We start from the raw sequence: 17,260 nt of genomic DNA, 5'->3' as shown, positions 1-17,260 counted from the left end.
AAGTATTCAGACTCTTTGCTCAGATACTCATATTTAAGTCACATGATGTCCATTTCCTTGTGATCCTCCTTGAGATGGTTTTACTCCTTCATTGGAGTCCAGCTGTGTTTAATTAAACTGATAGGACTTGATTTGGAAAGGCACACACCTGTCTATATAAGACCTCACAGCTCACAGTGCATGTCAGACCAAATGAGAATCATGAGGTCAAACGAACTAACTAAGGAGCTCAGAGACAGAATTGTAGCAAGGCACAGATCTGGCCAAGGATACAAAAGAATTTCTGCAGTACTCAAGGTCCCTAAGAGCACAGTGGCCTCCATAATCCTTAAATGGAAGGCATTTGGGACCACCAGAACTCTTCCTTGACCTGGCCATCCAGCTAATCTGAGCAATCGTGGGAGTAGAGCCTTAAGGTCCAGTCACACTAAGCAACTTACCAGCGATCCCAACAACGATAGGGATCGCTGGTAAGTTGCTAGGAGGTTGCTGGTGAGCTGTCACACTGCGACGCTCCAGCGATCCCACCAGCAACCTGACCTGGCAGGGATCGCTGGAGCGTGGCTACACGAGTTGCTGGTGAGCTCACCAGCAACCAGTGTCCAGCCACACGTGCAGAGAGCAGGGAGCAGCGCACACTGAGCGCTGGCTCCCTGCTCTCCTAGTACAGCACACATCGGGTTAATTACCTGATGTGTGCTGCAGCTAATGTGCACAGAGCAGGGAGCAGCGCACAATGCTTAGCACTGGCTCCCTGCTCTCCTAGCTACAGCACACATCGGGTTAATTAACCCGATGTGTCCTGCAGCTACATGTTTACAGAGCAGGAGCCGGCACTGACAGTGAGAGCGGCTGAGGCTGGTATCAAAGGTAAATATCGGGTAACCAAGGACAGGGCTTCTTGGTTACCCGATGTTTACATTGGTTACCAGCCTCTGCAGAAGCCGGCTCCTGCTGCCTGCACATTTAGTTGTTGCTGTCTCGCTGTCACACACAGCGATCTGTGCTTCACAGCAGGACAGCAACAACTAAAAAATGGCCCAGGACATTCAGCAACAACCAACGACCTCACAGCAGGGGCCAGGTTGTTGCTGGATGTCACACACAGCAACATCGCTAGCAACGTCACAAAAGTTGTTCGTTAGCAGCGATGTTGCTAGCGATGTTGCTTAGTGTGACGGGGCCTTTAGTGAGAGAGATAAAGAAGAACCCCAAGATCACTGTGGCTGAGCTCCAGAGATGCAGTAGTGAGATGGGAGAAAGTTGCACAAAGTCAATTATCACTGCAGTCCTCTGCCAGTTGGGCCTTTATAGCAGAGTGGCCGACAGAAGCCTCTCCTCAGTGCAAGACATATAAAAGCTCGCATAGAGTTTGCAAAAAAAAACAAATAAAGGACTCCCAGACTATGAGAAATAGGATTCTCTGGTCTGATGAGACAAAGATAGAACTTTTTGGTGATAATTCTAAGTGTTATGTTTGGAGAAAACCAGGTACCTAATCACAGTAAAACATGGTGTTAGCAGCATCATGCCAGGGGGTTATTTTTCAGCTACAGGGACAGGACAACTGGTTGCAATTGAAGAAAAGATGAATGCAGCAAAGTACAGAGATATCCTGAAAGAAAACCTCTTCTAGAGTGCTCTGGACCTCAGACTTGACCGAAGGTTCACCGTCCAACAAGACAATGACCCTAAGCACACAGCTAAAATAACAAAGGAGTGGCTTCAGAACAACTCTGTGACCATTCTTGACTGGTCCAGCCAGAGCCCTGACCTAAACCCAATTGAGCATCTCTGGAGAGACCTGAAAATGGCTGTCCACCAACGTTCACCATCCAACCTGATGGAACTGGAGAGGATCTGCAAGGAAGAATGGCAGAGGATCCCCAAATCCAGGTGTGAAAAACTTGTTGTATCAGTCCCAAGAAGACTCATGGCTGTACTAACTCAAAATAGTGCTTCTACTCAGTTCTAAGCAAAGGGTCTGAATACTTATGACCATGTGATATTTCAGTTTTTCTTTTTTATAAAATTTGCAAAAATGTCTGCATTTCTGGGTTTTTTTTCTACCAAGATGGGGTGCAGAGTATATATTAATGAGCAAAAAAATGAACTTTTTTGTATTTACCAAATGGCTGCAATGAATAATTTAAAGAGGTCTAAATAGTTTTCGTACCCAGTGTATTTTGCTTAAACATTAAAAGATTTTTTATTACAATAATAAATGTATCAGCTCAAAAATTTAGTGTATCTAATTTGCTGCCAATACCAACAATGATACCTTTTCTAAGAACAGATTTATGTCATTTGATGAAAGGGTAATTCTCATCTTTTAATCTTATGGCATATCCAAGTATCTACCTGAACAAGAGGGCCTCAAATTTGATATAAGCAGTACCCGGGCTTTGAACTAGATGTATTCTGTAGCTTTGTTTGTAGCCTTCATTTGAGGGCGATGCTAGACGCTGTGAGATTGATATAAGCAGTACCTGGGTTATGAACTGGTGGGCAGTGTAGTGTAAAGTGCCCCAGACTGTGCAGTGCCTATCTCTACTGTGTTTCCTCTACCTCCTCCCATGACTGTTATCCTATAAGTTCCTGTTTTTTGGGGTCTCGGTGGCTTTTGGGGGGAAGGGGACATTCCTATTGATCCTCCTACCAGGCCCTGTAGCCAATGGAGTGTCTGTTTAGCCCCATATATATATATAAGCCCCGTATTCCCTGAGACGTCCACTTCCACACATGTTATTGGGATCCGGTGGCACGGTTTCCCACCCTCCATCTATTTGCATTTACAAGGGGAGGATCTGTGGTATGATATTTATACTTATTTTTGTTTAACAGTCACTACAAGCAAGCAGTTCACGTCACAGCAGCGTTTAAAAAAATGGAGATATGAGAGAGAGCGGAGATCCCCGCCATTCTGTTGAGCGTTGTAATCCCTTCTTATCATGGTGATATGGTTTTGTTAAAAAGTGTGTTGTTTCAATAAGTTTGAGTAAATCTTTAACCAATATCCATCCAAGCTACGGTGTGTTTGTCTTGTTTTTGTGGCGTGGGGCGAGGGGGCGAGGTTGGTTGGTGGTCATATGCGCAGTCTAGATGCATTCTGTGGCTTTGTTTGTAGCCTTCATTTGAGGGCAATGCTAGAAGCTGTGAGGCGGCGCTGGTATCATTTATTGTTTTTATTTCCGCCTCGTGCCAATGTCTTTCACAGTTAGGCTATGTGCGCACTAGTGCGTTTTACCCGCGGATTTACCCGCGGATTTGCTGCAGAAATTTCTTGAGAAATGTCTGCAATCTTTGTGCAGACATTTCCCAGCAAATCCTATGAGAAAAAAAAATAGCTGTGCGCACTGTGTGGATTTTTCTCAAGAAATTTTCTTGAGAAAATGTTCTCGAGAAACTTTCTTGAGAAAATGAGCATGTCCATTATTTTCCGCAGGTACCTGCGGTATACCCCCGGAATTTCACTCCATTCACTGTAATGTAATCGCGAAATTCCGGGGGTATACCGCAGGTAGCAAATGATGTGCGGTATACCCCCGGTATAGCCGTGATTTACCTGCGGTAATGCTCATCGCTGCCTGCGGTTTTGCAGGAAGCGATGTCATTATGCCAGGAAGAGGAAGCGGAGCAGAGTAAACACAGACGTCACACTCCCTGGACGCCGCACAGAAGCACTTCCGTGCGACCTCCAGGTCTGTCCCGTGCAGTCTGTGTCCTACTCCGGCCTCGCAGCTGCCTGCACTGCAGGGTGTCAGTGTCTGCCCGCAGTATCAGCAGCTTGTCACCCTGCAGTGTCAGTGTGTGCCCGCAGTATCGGCAGCTTGTCACGCGGCAGCGCAGGCAGACACTGACACAGGCAGACACTGACACCCTGCAGTGCTGGGAGCCGCGGGGATGACGATCGCTGCTGTCAGGAGGTGAGATCATTACCTGCTGTGACGATCTCCTGCCTCCTGACGTCAGCGCTGTCACTGCTGTCTATGCGGTGACGTCACGGGCTCTCGCGATACTTCTGACAACGCGGCGGGCATAGAAGTCAGTGACAGCGCTGACGTCAGCAGTACAGGAGATGATCACAGCAGGTAATGATCTCATCTATGCTCCTGATGGCAGCGCTCGGCATCCCCTGCAGTGACCTGGGCTGACCTATTGATGTTAGCTCAGGTCACTGCATTGCTCTCCCAGCCAATGGGGAACATTCTGTTCTTCATTGACTGGGACAGCGACTATGGTATGGATCGCCGTGCCCCCCCCCCCCCCTTATTGGATTACGCCGGACGTGGAATTGATTGTTCTTTTCAATAAATTGGTTAAAGAGGGAATGTTTTGGGGAGTGTTTTTTCAAATAAAACTTTTTTTGTTGTCTATTTTTTTTATTTCTTACTGACTGGGTTGGTGATGTCGGGTATCTGATAGACGCCTGACCTCACCAACCCCAGGGCTTGATGCCAGGTGACATTACACATCTGGCATCAACCCCATATATTACCTCGTTTGCCAACGCACCAGGGCGTGGGATGAGCTGGGGCGAAGCGCCAGGATTTGCACGTCTAATGGATGCGCCACTTCTGGGGCGGCTGCGGCCTGCTATTTTTAGGCTGGGGAGTGTCCAATAACAGTGGACCTCCCTAGTCTGAATACCAGACCACAGATGTCCGCTTTACCTTGGCTGGTGATCCAATTTGGGGGGGACCCCACGTTTTTTGTTTTAAATTATTTATTTAATGTAAAATAACAGCGTGGGGTGCCCTCTATTTTGGATTACCAGCCAAGGTGAAGCTGTCAGCGGTGGTTTGCAGGCTGCAGCCGTCTGCTTTACCCTAGCTGGCTACAAAAGATGGGGGGACCTCACGTCGTTTTTTTTTTTAATTATTTATTTATTTTATGGCTAAATACAAGGCTAAGCACCCTTTAGTGCCACATGAAAGTCACTAAAGGGAAAATGCAGGGAGGTGGGACATTCTATAGGTCTTTCTCATCTATCTATCTATCTATGGCCCGTTTCACACGTCAGTGAAAAACACTGACGTTTTTCACTGGCGTGTAAAACATGCACATGTCCCTGCGTGTGCCGTGAATTACGGCACACGTGGGTTGTCTAAGTGCAATCTGGGCTCCATTCTCCGTGGCCCGTGATTGCACTTAGAGATTAACTCACCTGTGCGCGCTCCCGCTCTCCATGGTGCTGATCGCTCCCGCGATGCAGCATCCGGCCGGCGCTGACCCCCGCAGCAGCTGCTTCCGGGTCAGCTGTGTCGTGCATCATGAATATGCGCGACAGTAATCAGCCGGCTCAGAAGCAGCAAGCTGCACGGGCTGCAGAGAGCGCCGCTGAAGCCGGTTGAGTAAAAATGTTTTTTATTTTAAAAGCACGTTTTTTTCTGGCACGTGTTTGACGGACCACACCACTGCGTGGTCCGTGGGACATCAGTGATGCCAGAAAAAAATGGACATATCTCCGTGCGGCAATCACGCACACGCGGGTACGCCGCACGGAGACACGTGCAATGAAAAATCACTGACGTGTGAGCAGACCCATTCATTATAATGGGTCTGCGTATGTCAGGGATTCTGGTACGTTTAAAAAAAAAGCACAAACGTACCAGAATCACTGACGTGTGAAACAGGCCTATCTATCTATTCATCTATCCATCTTTCACTCTATCCATTATCTGTCTATCGATTATCTATATTATTTATTGCAAAACCGCAGGGAGCAACCTGCGGTAAATCTGCGGTAAATCCGCGGCAAATCCGCGGCAAATCCGCATGCGTTTTTTTGCCGCGGATTTTTCTGCAGGTGCGGAAATCTTCCACTCCCAGAAGTTTCTCACGAAATTTTCTTGAGAAAATTCACATTTCTAGTGCGCACATAGCATTAGGCTATGTGCGGACGGGAGCTAGCACCTGTGGAATTTGCCGCAGAAAACCTGCGGATTTACCTGGATTTTCGAGATAAATCCGCAAGTTTCAGGAAGGACAGACACTCCCCATGTTATCCTATGGGACATGGGGAGTGTCTGTAACCATGCTGTGGTATGTGCGGCTGCGGAATATGCTGCGGATGTCCCGCAGCCGCATATAACTGCATGTCAAATATTCCTGCGGATTTACCTGCGGAAATCCTGACCCTCCACTATGGAGATAGAGGCCGGGACCTCCGCAGGTAAGTCACATGAATGTCCACAGGTTTTCCACAGCTATTTCGCTGGAATCTCGCAACTACAGTATGTATAGCTGTGGATTCCGGGGAGCTGCTGTGGGAAACCTGTGGGCGTACCTGTGGATATTTCCGCAGGTGCGAGCTCCCGTGGGCACATAGCCTTAGAAGTCAAGACCGCATCGGAGATAGAAGCAAAGCTCCCTCACCTGGCCCCCAGCATCCATCATCTAGGATCCAGGACATCATCAGAGCACAGAGATGCAAGAAACTAGTAAATAACTGCAGCACCACCCCCTGGTGATGTCCTGTTCCAGGAGGGGAAATAAACGCTGCGGGAGTGAGTGGAGCTTCAGCCTCTTGTGACATGATGTTTGAGACTCTTCTCAAATGAAATGTCACAGGAAGTGCAGAAAAAACCCCAAACAGATTTAGGGTTTAGCTACATAAGGAAAAGTGAAGGGAATTGTGCAGTAAAGACAATTACAAAAGTGGTTAGTATGTAAGGATAGAGAATTAGAAAATGCATTTTAGGTGGCGGACCAAGCCTTTACTAAACAAATTCAATAGCTTTTGTTGGTTAATGGTTAAAGTTAACTCTCTGCATTGTGATATCTTTCTTTTGTGTTAGTTGAACCCCTTCACGATATTGGACATGCTGGTATGTCTTGTGGTGGGTTCCTGCAGGAAGCTTGGCTTAAAAGGAATCTGTTGCCAGGTATTTGCTCCCCCATCTGAGAGCAGCATAATATACAGAGAGAGAGTGAGAGATCCTGATTCCAGCGATGTGTCACTTACTGAGCTGTTTGCTGTCATTTTGATAAAATCAATGTTTTCTCTGCTGCAGATCTAGCAGTTATACGGAGCTCACAAATATGCTGGACTACCTGGCAGCACACCAAGTAGTCCTCTAATGATAATGTCCTTTTTTAAAACAGTAACTTTATCAAAACTACTCTAAGCACCCCAGTAAGTGACACATCGCTGGAATCAGGATCTCTGCCTCTACGTTATGCTGCTCTCAGAATAGGTGTTAAAAACTTGGTGACAGATTCCATTTAAGTGATAGCCGAAACCCAGCTGTCACAGCCAGGGCCACTGCCTACACTGCCCCTTGCTGTTTATCGCTTTAAATTTCATGAGCAATAGTGATTGCAGCATTAAGGAGCCTGGGAGAGGGAGAGGGCTCACTCTCCCACTCAATCAGGAGTCAAGACCCCCGTAAGATCATTGACATGCAACCCAAGGTTGACGACCTCTGGGCTACCTGTAAAACTGACAGGTGTAATGAATTGTCTTATTTGTGCATGGCAATGCATTACACCAGCAATCAGAATAAAAAAAAAAAATTCCAATAGAGAGAATAAGCAAAAAGTATGAAAAAGGTTATACAATTTTTTTTTTTTAAAAATCCCCAAATAAAGAAATGCATTTTTTTTTACTAATAAACACATTTATCTAATATATAAAGCTCAGTGTATGTATGTGTGTATGTACTGTATGTGTGTATGTGTGTATGTATGTCCGCTAAAGGAATCCGCACTGTCGCATTTACAATCATGAAATTTTGCACAGACACTCCATGTGACTCAGGGAACGTCATAGACTATGCTTGGATGGGAAAATTTAACCCTGCGCTTTCCAGTTACTCTACAAAAATCCTGCAGCCATTAAACTGAAAGGAGGTGGGAGCTGCAGGCTATAAATAGCAACGGTCAGTGGTTACTATAGGAACAAAATAAACTGTTAGAATAACAAGTTTATGTGTGAGGTAAAAAGAGGTCGGTGGTGAGACGGATAGAGAGAGACAGAAAAAGACAGACAGAGACAGACGGGGAAAGAGACAGACGGGGAAAGAGACAGACGGGGAAAGAGACAGACGGGGAAAGAGACAGACGGGGAAAGAGACAGACGGGGAAAGAGACAGAGCGGGAGAGAAACAGCCCTGGAAAGAGACAGCCCTGGAAAGAGACAGCCGGGCAAAGAGACAGCCCTGGAAAGAGACAGCCGGGCAAAGAGACAGCCGGGCAAAGAGACAGAGCGGGAAAGAGACAGAGCGGGAAAGAGACAGAGCGGGAAAGAGACAGAGCGGGAAAGAGACAGAGCGGGAAAGAGACAGAGCGGGAAAGAGACAGAGCGGGAAAGAGACAGAGCGGGAAAGAGACAGAGCGGGAAAGAGACAGAGCGGGAAAGAGACAGAGCGGGAAAGAGACAGAGCGGGAAAGAGACAGAGCGGGAAAGAGACAGAGCGGGAAAGAGACAGAGCGGGAAAGAGACAGAGCGGGAAAGAGACAGAGCGGGAAAGAGACAGAGCGGGAAAGAGACAGAGCGGGAAAGAGAAAGCCCGGGAAAGAGACAGACAAGGCAAAGAGACAGACAAGGCAAAGAGACAGACCAGGCAAAGAGACAGACCAGGCAAAGAGACAGACCAGGCAAAGAGACAGACCAGGCAAAGAGACAGCCGGGCAAAGAGACAGCCGGGCAAAAAGACAGCCGGGCAAAAAGACAGAGAGAGAGAGAGACAGACAGATACAAAGATTGAGACAGACTGATGCAAATACAGAGAGATAGAAATAGACAGACAAAGAAAGAGACAGACAGCGAGACAGACAGACAGCAACACACAGACAGAGACTGGGAGAGAGACAGAGACAGTTACTATCCCAGGCAATGCCCGGGTACTACAGCTAGTAACCCTATAATGTGTGATTTTACCCAATTGTACTACATAACGATGCAGCCCTGGCATTATCTGCTTAATAGTACTGTTTTGCCATTTTTTGGCTGTACATATGCTTAGTGCCTTTGCTTTAGTGCCCCTATATTAGCATTACTCGATGTCTACTTGAATATCTCCTCCTGGTTTGACCTATAATACATATAACCATACCAGCGCTTGTTTGACTTTACTATATGTTATTACATTGTTCTCATGGTGCTTATTAATTGCTTTCTCTTTCGTTTAGCAAAGTATCTTTGAAAATACACGCCTCATTTATGGTACAGTCCTTTGACGTCCATTCACCATTCTATTATACCTACGTGTTTAATTAATTTGTATATATATAAATTACGCTATATCATGTCAGTGTTTGGTGTGTAAATACTCTTTATTATCTTTTATAGGCAAGACGTTGTGAAAGGCCGACTCAGGCCGAAACGTTGGCTTTGCTCTATTTTTGGTAGTGGCGTTTCTTTTTCCTTTTGCAGATAGTCTATCAATAAAACACATGTTGCATTACCTTTCTTGTCCAATTGAGTGCTTGGGATTTACCATACTGTTTATAATTTAATTCCAGTGACTTACAAAACTATTAGAGTTAATATTCATACTCGCTATACTCTTAACGAGTACTGTTTAATTCATTCCGTGATGAACAAAAAATACATGGCTAATAAATACTCTGGGGGAAACACTCCAAGGGTTCCCACAGGAGGGGTGCCGACTCCAAAACAAACATGTTAAACAAAGAGGACAGAAGCAAGAAGGCACTGATTGTATGCAAAAAAATATTTATTTAAACATCAAGAATATATGAGTAAAAAACAGTCATGAAATATTTGGAAATTACAAGAAAATTATATATATTCATAAATAGAAAATAGTCATGAAATATTTGTAAATTGCAAGAAAAATTATGTAAAAATGAGGTAGCAAAAGATGGATGGACAATGGAAGGGTTACTAAGGAACGCAATGGTAAACCCCAAATACCAACCCTGTACCCTGCCAAAAAAGTAGAGGACTAGTCGTGGGTCAGAGAGGTGAAGTTGCCAGAAGGGAGGAGATGTATAGCCTCCCATGAAAAAAACAAAATTGTAGAGCAAAAACCTACTAAATAGTCATAGGTGACAATAAAAGATTGGCAAAACACCGCTGAACCAAGGAAATAGCCCTGGGGCTATTAAGATGTAAAAGTAGCCGTGGATCATAGAGGTAGGGCTGCATTAAAAATATGGTATCAGAAACAACCCTGAAGATTGTATAAAAGCAGTCTTCAAAAGAGCGTGTGTAGTCGTGGATCACAAGAGTAAGGTTATATTAAAATATATAGTGACCAAACTGCACACGCTCAAAGAGACGCCATTAATGTAATGGATATAGTCGTGGTTCAAGAGGGTTTGCAATGAAAACACAAGATATTATTAAAATTATGCAGCCCACCAAGGAGTCTGAGGGTAATTCGCCGGTAAGAACTAGTGTCTAGCAGAAAAAAGAAATAAAGAAAAAATTCAAGAAGGTGAAGAAGAAAGGTGAAAAGCAGAGGCACCAGTGTCGAACACAGCAGCAATGAGAAGTAGACAGCCCAGATACATAAGCCTGTAAATACAGGGAATGCCAAAGGTAAAAATGGGGAGGGAAGTAGTGCTGCTGTGTTGGGCAGTGGTGCGGCCGCAAGAGCAGTTACAAAGTGAATGGTAAAGAGAAAAGGTGAAAGACAGTGTAGAAAATAGAAGTGCAGAGGTGCACAGATAATCCGGAGGAATTACCTAAAGACTGGCAGGACCGGGAGGTAGAGAGGAGACTTCAACGTCCGTTTCGCATTAGGCGCTTTTTCAAGAAGGTGATGTGTTTGAGTGTGCTGGCGCCATATAAGCGTCCAGCACAGGTGTATTGAATCATGGTAATTTCCTAACCGCTGGTGCGCATGCGCCGGCGGCGGAGGCCAGAGATCGGAGCGAGACAACAAAACCACCAGGTGTAGGGCGCATGCGCGAGAGAGCGGACGTCTCCTTAACTCTCGCGCATGCGCCCAAGGTGGGCAGCGTCAAGCGACCGACCTCCAACAATCAGCCTCTGCACTTCTATTTTCTACACTGTCTTTCACCTTTTCTCTTTACCATTCACTTTGTAACTGCTCTTGCGGCCGCACCACTGCCCAACACAGCAGCACTACTTCCCTCCCCATTTCTACCTTTGGCATTCCCTGTATTTACAGGCTTATGTATCTGGGCTGTCTACTTCTCATTGCTGCTGTGTTCGACACTGGTGCCTCTGATTTTCACCTTTCTTCTTCACCTTCTTGAATTTTTTCTTTATTTCTTTTTTCTGCTAGACACTAGTTCTTACCAGCGAATTACCCTCAGACTCCTTGGTGGGCTGCATAATTTTAATAATATCTTGTGTTTTCATTGCAAACCCTCTTGAACCACGACTATATCCATTACATTAATGGCGTCTCTTTGACCGTGTGCAGTTTGGTCACTATATATTTTAATATAACCTTACTCTTGTGATCCACGACTACACACGCTCTTTTGAAGACTGCTTTTATACAATCTTCAGGGTTGTTTCTGATACCATATTTTTAATGCAGCCCTACCTCTATGATCTACGGCTACTTTTACATCTTAATAGCCCCAGGGCTATTTCCTTGGTTCAGCGGTGTTTTGCCAATCTTTTATTGTCACCTATGACTATTTAGTAGGTTTTTGCTCTACAATTTTGTTTTTTTCTTGGGAGGCTATACATCTCCTCCCTTGTGGCAACTTCACCTCTCTGACCCACGACTAGTCCTCTACTTTTTTGGCAGGGTACAGGGTTGGTATTTGGGGTTTACCATTGCGTTCCTTAGTAACCCTTCCATTGTCCATCCATCTTTTGCTACCTCATTTTTACATAATTTTTCTTGCAATTTACAAATATTTCATGACTATTTTCTATTTATGAATATATATAATTTTCTTGTAATTTCCAAATATTTCATGACTGTTTTTTACTCATGAATATATTCTTGATGTTTAAATAAATATTTTTTTGCATACAATCAGTGCCTTCTTGCTTCTGTCCTCTTTGTTTAACAACTTAATTCATTCCGTATAGAATTAATAATCTTATTCAATCCGAATAGTGTGTGCAATGCAAGTCAATGGGGAAAAACTTGCAAAGTAACGAGTAATACGAAGGCCGTACTATTCCTGTGATTAGTGAATAGTGCAGAATTTGGAATGCTCGGTACTTTGCAAGTTTTCCCCATTGACTTGCATTGCAAACGCTATTCGGAATGAATACGCAATTATTAGACAGTACTCGTTATGAGTATAGCGAGTACGAATAGTTAGGTACTCGCTCAACTCTAAAAACTATTCAACCACTCTAAAAACTATTCAACCCCTTCAGTGGAGAAAAAAGGGTTAACACTACGCTGCCATATGAAGAAAAATGTCATAAAGAATTCTAGATAGCTATTTTATTCTACATGTTTCGAAGATAAACGCATAAAATAAATCCCTTTGTCCTAAACATGCATGCTCTTCTAAACCTGATCATGGTCTTTCAAAAGTCATTTTTTTGACCAAAATAGTTTCATCTCAAGACACGTCCCCTAAAAATCTCTGAAAAACCAATCTACATACAAAATCTCCAGTTGAGTCTGTCCACCTATTCCGGCATGCACTGCGGCAATTTCAGTTGCACAGCCGGAGTTCGAACGATGCTCCAGCTTCCAGGTCCTTACTGCACATACATACACACACACACACGATCACATGTACACACATAGCAGACAAACATGGATACAATGAACATAGACACACACATATGTCTTAACACACATACACATACTGCTGTATACTCACCTGTCCGGGGCCGCCGTCGCCCCTTCTGCTGTCAGCGCTTTACTGCAGTTGAATGCTTTCTGGTGCCGTAAAGCATTCAACTGCAGTAAAGCCATGACAACATCCTGCAGCGGCTGCTCCGTACACCAGACGCTATCACGGAGAGGTCTGTGTGTCTGAGGACTTCAAGAAGCAGCTGGAGGCTCCGCAGGCACAGAGGAGAGAGGTGAGAATATCTTTTATTGTGTGTAAACTACGGTACTTAAAGGGCAGAAGGGAACTAACAGAATCAAATTATTAAAAAATGGGCTCATTACTGCAGAGGACATTACTAAACAATGGGGACAGTACAGCAGGGAACATCAGCCCCCCCAACAGATCTGTATGCCTCCAGCCCCCCCACCAGATCTGTATGCCTCCATCCCACCCCACCAGATCTGTATGTCTCCAGCCCCACCACCAGATCTGTATGCCTCCAGCCCCTCTGATCAGAACTGTATGCCCCCAGCCTCCTTCACTAGATCTGTATGCCCCTACCCTCCCCACCAGAACTGTATGCCCATAGACCCCCAAACAGAACTGTATGCCTCTAGCCCCCCTCCCACCAGATCTGTATGCTCCCAGCCCCCCCACCAGATCTGTATGCCCCCAACCCCCCACCAGATGTATATGCCCCCAGCCCTCCCCACCAGATCTCTATGCCCCCAGCCCTCCCCACCAGATCTGTATTGCCCCAGCCCCCTCTCCCAGATCTGTATGGCCCCAGCCCCCTCTACCAGATCTGTATGCCCCCAGCCCCCCACCAGAACTGTATGCCCCTAGCCCCCTCACCAAAACTGTATGCCTCCAGCTCCCCTCCCACCAGATCTGTATGCCCCCAGCCCCCCCACCAGATCTGTATGCGCCCAGCCCCCCCACCAGATCTGTATGCGCCCAGCCCCCCCACCAGATCTGTATGCCTCAAGCCCCCCCACCAGAACTGTATGAATCCAGCCCCCCCAATAGAACTGTATGCCCCTAGACCCCCCCACCAGAACTGTATGCCCCTAGACCCCCCCACCAGAATTATATGCCTCCATCCCTCGTTCCACCAGATCTGTATGCCCCCAGCCCCCCACCAGATCTGTATGCCCCCAGCCCCCCCACCAGATTTGTATGCCCTCAGCCCACTCTCACCAGAACTGTATGCCTCCAGCCCCCCCACCAGAACTGTATGCCTCCAGCCCCCCACTAGAACTGTATGCCCCTAGACCCCCCCACCAGAACTGTATGCCCCTAGACCCCCCACCAGAATTGTATGCCTCCAGCCCCCGTCCCACCAGATCAGTATGCGCCCAGCCCCCCACCAGATCTGTATGCCTCCAGCCCCCCCACCAGATCTGTATGCCTTCGGCCCCCCCACCAGATCTGTATGCCTTCGGTCCCCCCACCAGATCTGTATGCCTGCAGGCCCACCACCAGATCTGTATGCCCCCAGCCCCCCCACAAGAACTGTATTCCCCCACCCCCTCTCATCAGATCTGTATGCACCAAGCCTCCTTCACCAGATCTGTATGCCCCTACCCTACCCACCAGAACTGTATTCCCATAGCCACCCACCAGAACTTATGCCTCTAGCCCCTCTCCCACCAGATCTGTATGCGCCCAGCCCCCCACCAGATCTGTATGCGCCCAGCCCCACCAGATCTGTATGCCCCTAGGCCCCCATCAAAACTGTATGCCTCCAGCCTCCAGCCCCCCCCCAGATCTGTATGCCCACAGCCACCCTCACCAGAACTGTATGTCTCCAGCCCCCCACCAGAACTGTATGCCTCCAGCCCCCCGACCAGATCTGTATGCCTCCAACCCCCCCACCAGATCTGTATGCCTCCAGCTCCCCCACCAGATCTGTATGCCCCCAGCACCCCCCACCAGATCTGTATGCCCCCAGCACCCCACCAGATCTGTATAACTCCAGCCCCCCCCACAAGAACTGTATGCCCCTAGACCCCTCCACCAGAACTGTATGCCCCTAGCCCCCCCACCAGAACTGTATGCCCCTAGCCCCCCCACCAGAACTGTATGCCCCTAGCCCCCCCACCAGAACTGTGTGCCTCCAGCCCCACCACCAGATCTCTATGCCCCCAGCCCCCCCACCAGAACTGTATGCCCCCAGCCCCCCCACCAGATCTGTATGCCCAAGCCCCCCACCAGAACTGTATGCTCCCAGCCCCCACCAGATCTGTATGCCTCCAGCCTCATCACCAAAACTGTATGCCCCCAGTCCCCCAGATCTGTAGGCCTCCAGCCCCCCCACCAGATTTGTATGCCTCCAGCCCCACCAACACATCTGTATGCCCCCAGCCCCCCACAAGATCTGTATTCCCCTACCCCCTCTCATCAGATCTGTATGCCCCCAGCTTCCTTCACCAGATCTGTATGCCCCTACCCTCCCCACCACAACTGTATTCCCATAGACCCCCACCAGAACTGTATGCCTCTAGCCCCCCTCCCACCAGATCTGTATGCCCCCAGCCCCCCCCACCAGATGTATATGCCCCAGCTCCACCACCAGATGTGTATGCCCCCAGCCCCCCCCCACCAAATCTGTATGCCCCCAGCCCTCCCTACCAGATCTGTATGCCCCCAGCCCTCCCCACCAGATCTGTATGCCCCCAGCCCCCTCTACCAATCTGTATGACCCCAGACTCCCCCACCAGAAATGTATGCTCCTAGCCCCCCCACCAGAACTCTATGCCTCTCCCACCAGATCTGTATGCGCCCAGCCCCCCCCACCAGATCTGTATGCGCCCAGCCCCCCCACCAGATCTGTATGCCCCTAGAACCCCATCAAAACTGTATGCCTCCAGCCCCCCACCAGATCTGTATGCCCACAGACCCACTCACCAGAACTGTATGCCTCCAGCCCCCCCACCAGATCTGTATGCCCCCAGCCGCCCTACCAGATCTGTACGCCCCCAGCCCCCCAAACCAGATCTGTATGACTCCAGCCCGCCAACCAGAACTGTATGCCTCCAGCCCCCCACTAGAACTGTATGCCCCTAGACCCCCCACCAGAACTGTATGCCCCTAGCCCCCCCACCATAATTGTATGCCTCCAGCCCCCTTCCCACCAGATCTGTATGTGCCCAGCCCCCCACCAGATCTGAATGCCCCCAGCCCCCCCACAAGATCTGTATTCCCCCACCCCCTCTCATCAGATCTGTATGCCCCCAGCCTCCTTCACCAGATCTGTATGCCCCTCCCCTCCCCACCAGAACTGTATTCCCATAGACCCCCACCAGAACTGTATGCCTCTAGCCCCCCTCCCACCAGATCAGTATGCCCCCAGCCCCCCCACCAGATCTGTATGCCCCCAGCCCCCCACCAGATCTGTATGCCCCCAGCCCCCCACCAGATGTATATGCCCCCAGCCCCCCCACCAGATCTGTATACCCCTAGCCCCCCATCAAAACTGTATGCCTCCAGCCCCCCTCACCAGCACTGTATGCCTCCAGCCCCCCATCAGATCTGTAGGCCTCTAGCCCCCCCACCAGATCTGTATGCCCCCAGCCCTTCCCACCAGATCTGTATGCCTCCAGCTCCCCCACCAGATCTGTATGCCCCTAGACCCATCCACCAGAACTGTATGCTCCTAGCCCCCCCACCAAAATTGTATGCCTCCAGCCCCCGTCCCACCAGATCTGTATGCCCCAGGTCCACCACCAGATGTGTATGCCCCCAGCCCCCCCCCACCAAATCTGTATGACCCAGCCCCCCCACCAGATCTGTATGCCCCCAGCCCCCCCACCAGATCTGTATGCCCCCAGCCCCTCCACCAGATCTGTATGCCCCCAGCCCCCCCACTAGAACTGTATGCCCCTAGACCCACCCACCAGAACTGTATGCTCCTAGCCCCCCCACCAAAATTGTATGCCTCCAGCCCCCGTCCCACCAGATCTGTATGCCCCCAGCCCCCCCACCAGAACTGTATGCCTCCAGCCCCCCACTAGAACTGTATGCCCCTAGACCCCCCACCAGAATTGCATGCCTCCAGCCCCCGTCCCACCAGATCAGTATGCACCAGCCCCCCACCAGATCTGTATGCCTCCAGCCCCCCCACCAGATCTGTATGCCTTCGGCCCCCCCACCAGATCTGTATGCCTTCGGTCCCCCCACCAGATCTGTATGCCTCCAGCCCCACCCCCAGATCTGTATGCCCCCAGCCTCCCCACAAGAACTGTATTCCCCCACCCCCTCTCATCAGATCTGTATGCACCCAGCCTCCTTTACCAGATCTGTATGCCCCTACCCTCCTCACCAGAACTGTATTCCCATAGCAACCCACCAGAACTTATGCCTCTAGCCCCTCTCCCACCAGATCTGTATGCGCCCAGCTCTCCCACCAGATCTGTATGCGCCAAGCCCCACCAGATCTGTATGCCCCTAGCCCCCCATCAAAACTGTATGCCTCCAGCACCCCCAGATCTGTATGCCCACAGCCACCCTCACCAGAACTGTATGTCTCCAGCCCCCCACCAGAACTGTATGCCCC

General features: G+C 48.7%; 1 protein-coding gene across 3 annotated transcripts in view; it reads right to left on the bottom strand.

Moving 5' to 3' along the window:
- SYCP1 (synaptonemal complex protein 1) overlaps positions 1 to 17,260 on the bottom strand; it is an 811,750-nt gene that overhangs the window by 229,165 nt on the left and 565,325 nt on the right. The gene's annotated exons all lie outside the window — the stretch shown is intronic.

The sequence above is a fragment of the Anomaloglossus baeobatrachus genome, chromosome 2, assembly GCF_048569485.1.
Source record: "Anomaloglossus baeobatrachus isolate aAnoBae1 chromosome 2, aAnoBae1.hap1, whole genome shotgun sequence".
In the NCBI taxonomy this organism is placed as follows: Eukaryota; Metazoa; Chordata; class Amphibia; order Anura; family Aromobatidae; genus Anomaloglossus; species Anomaloglossus baeobatrachus.
Note: the sequence above shows the minus strand (reverse complement) of the source record. Positions and strands in the feature narration are given on the sequence as shown.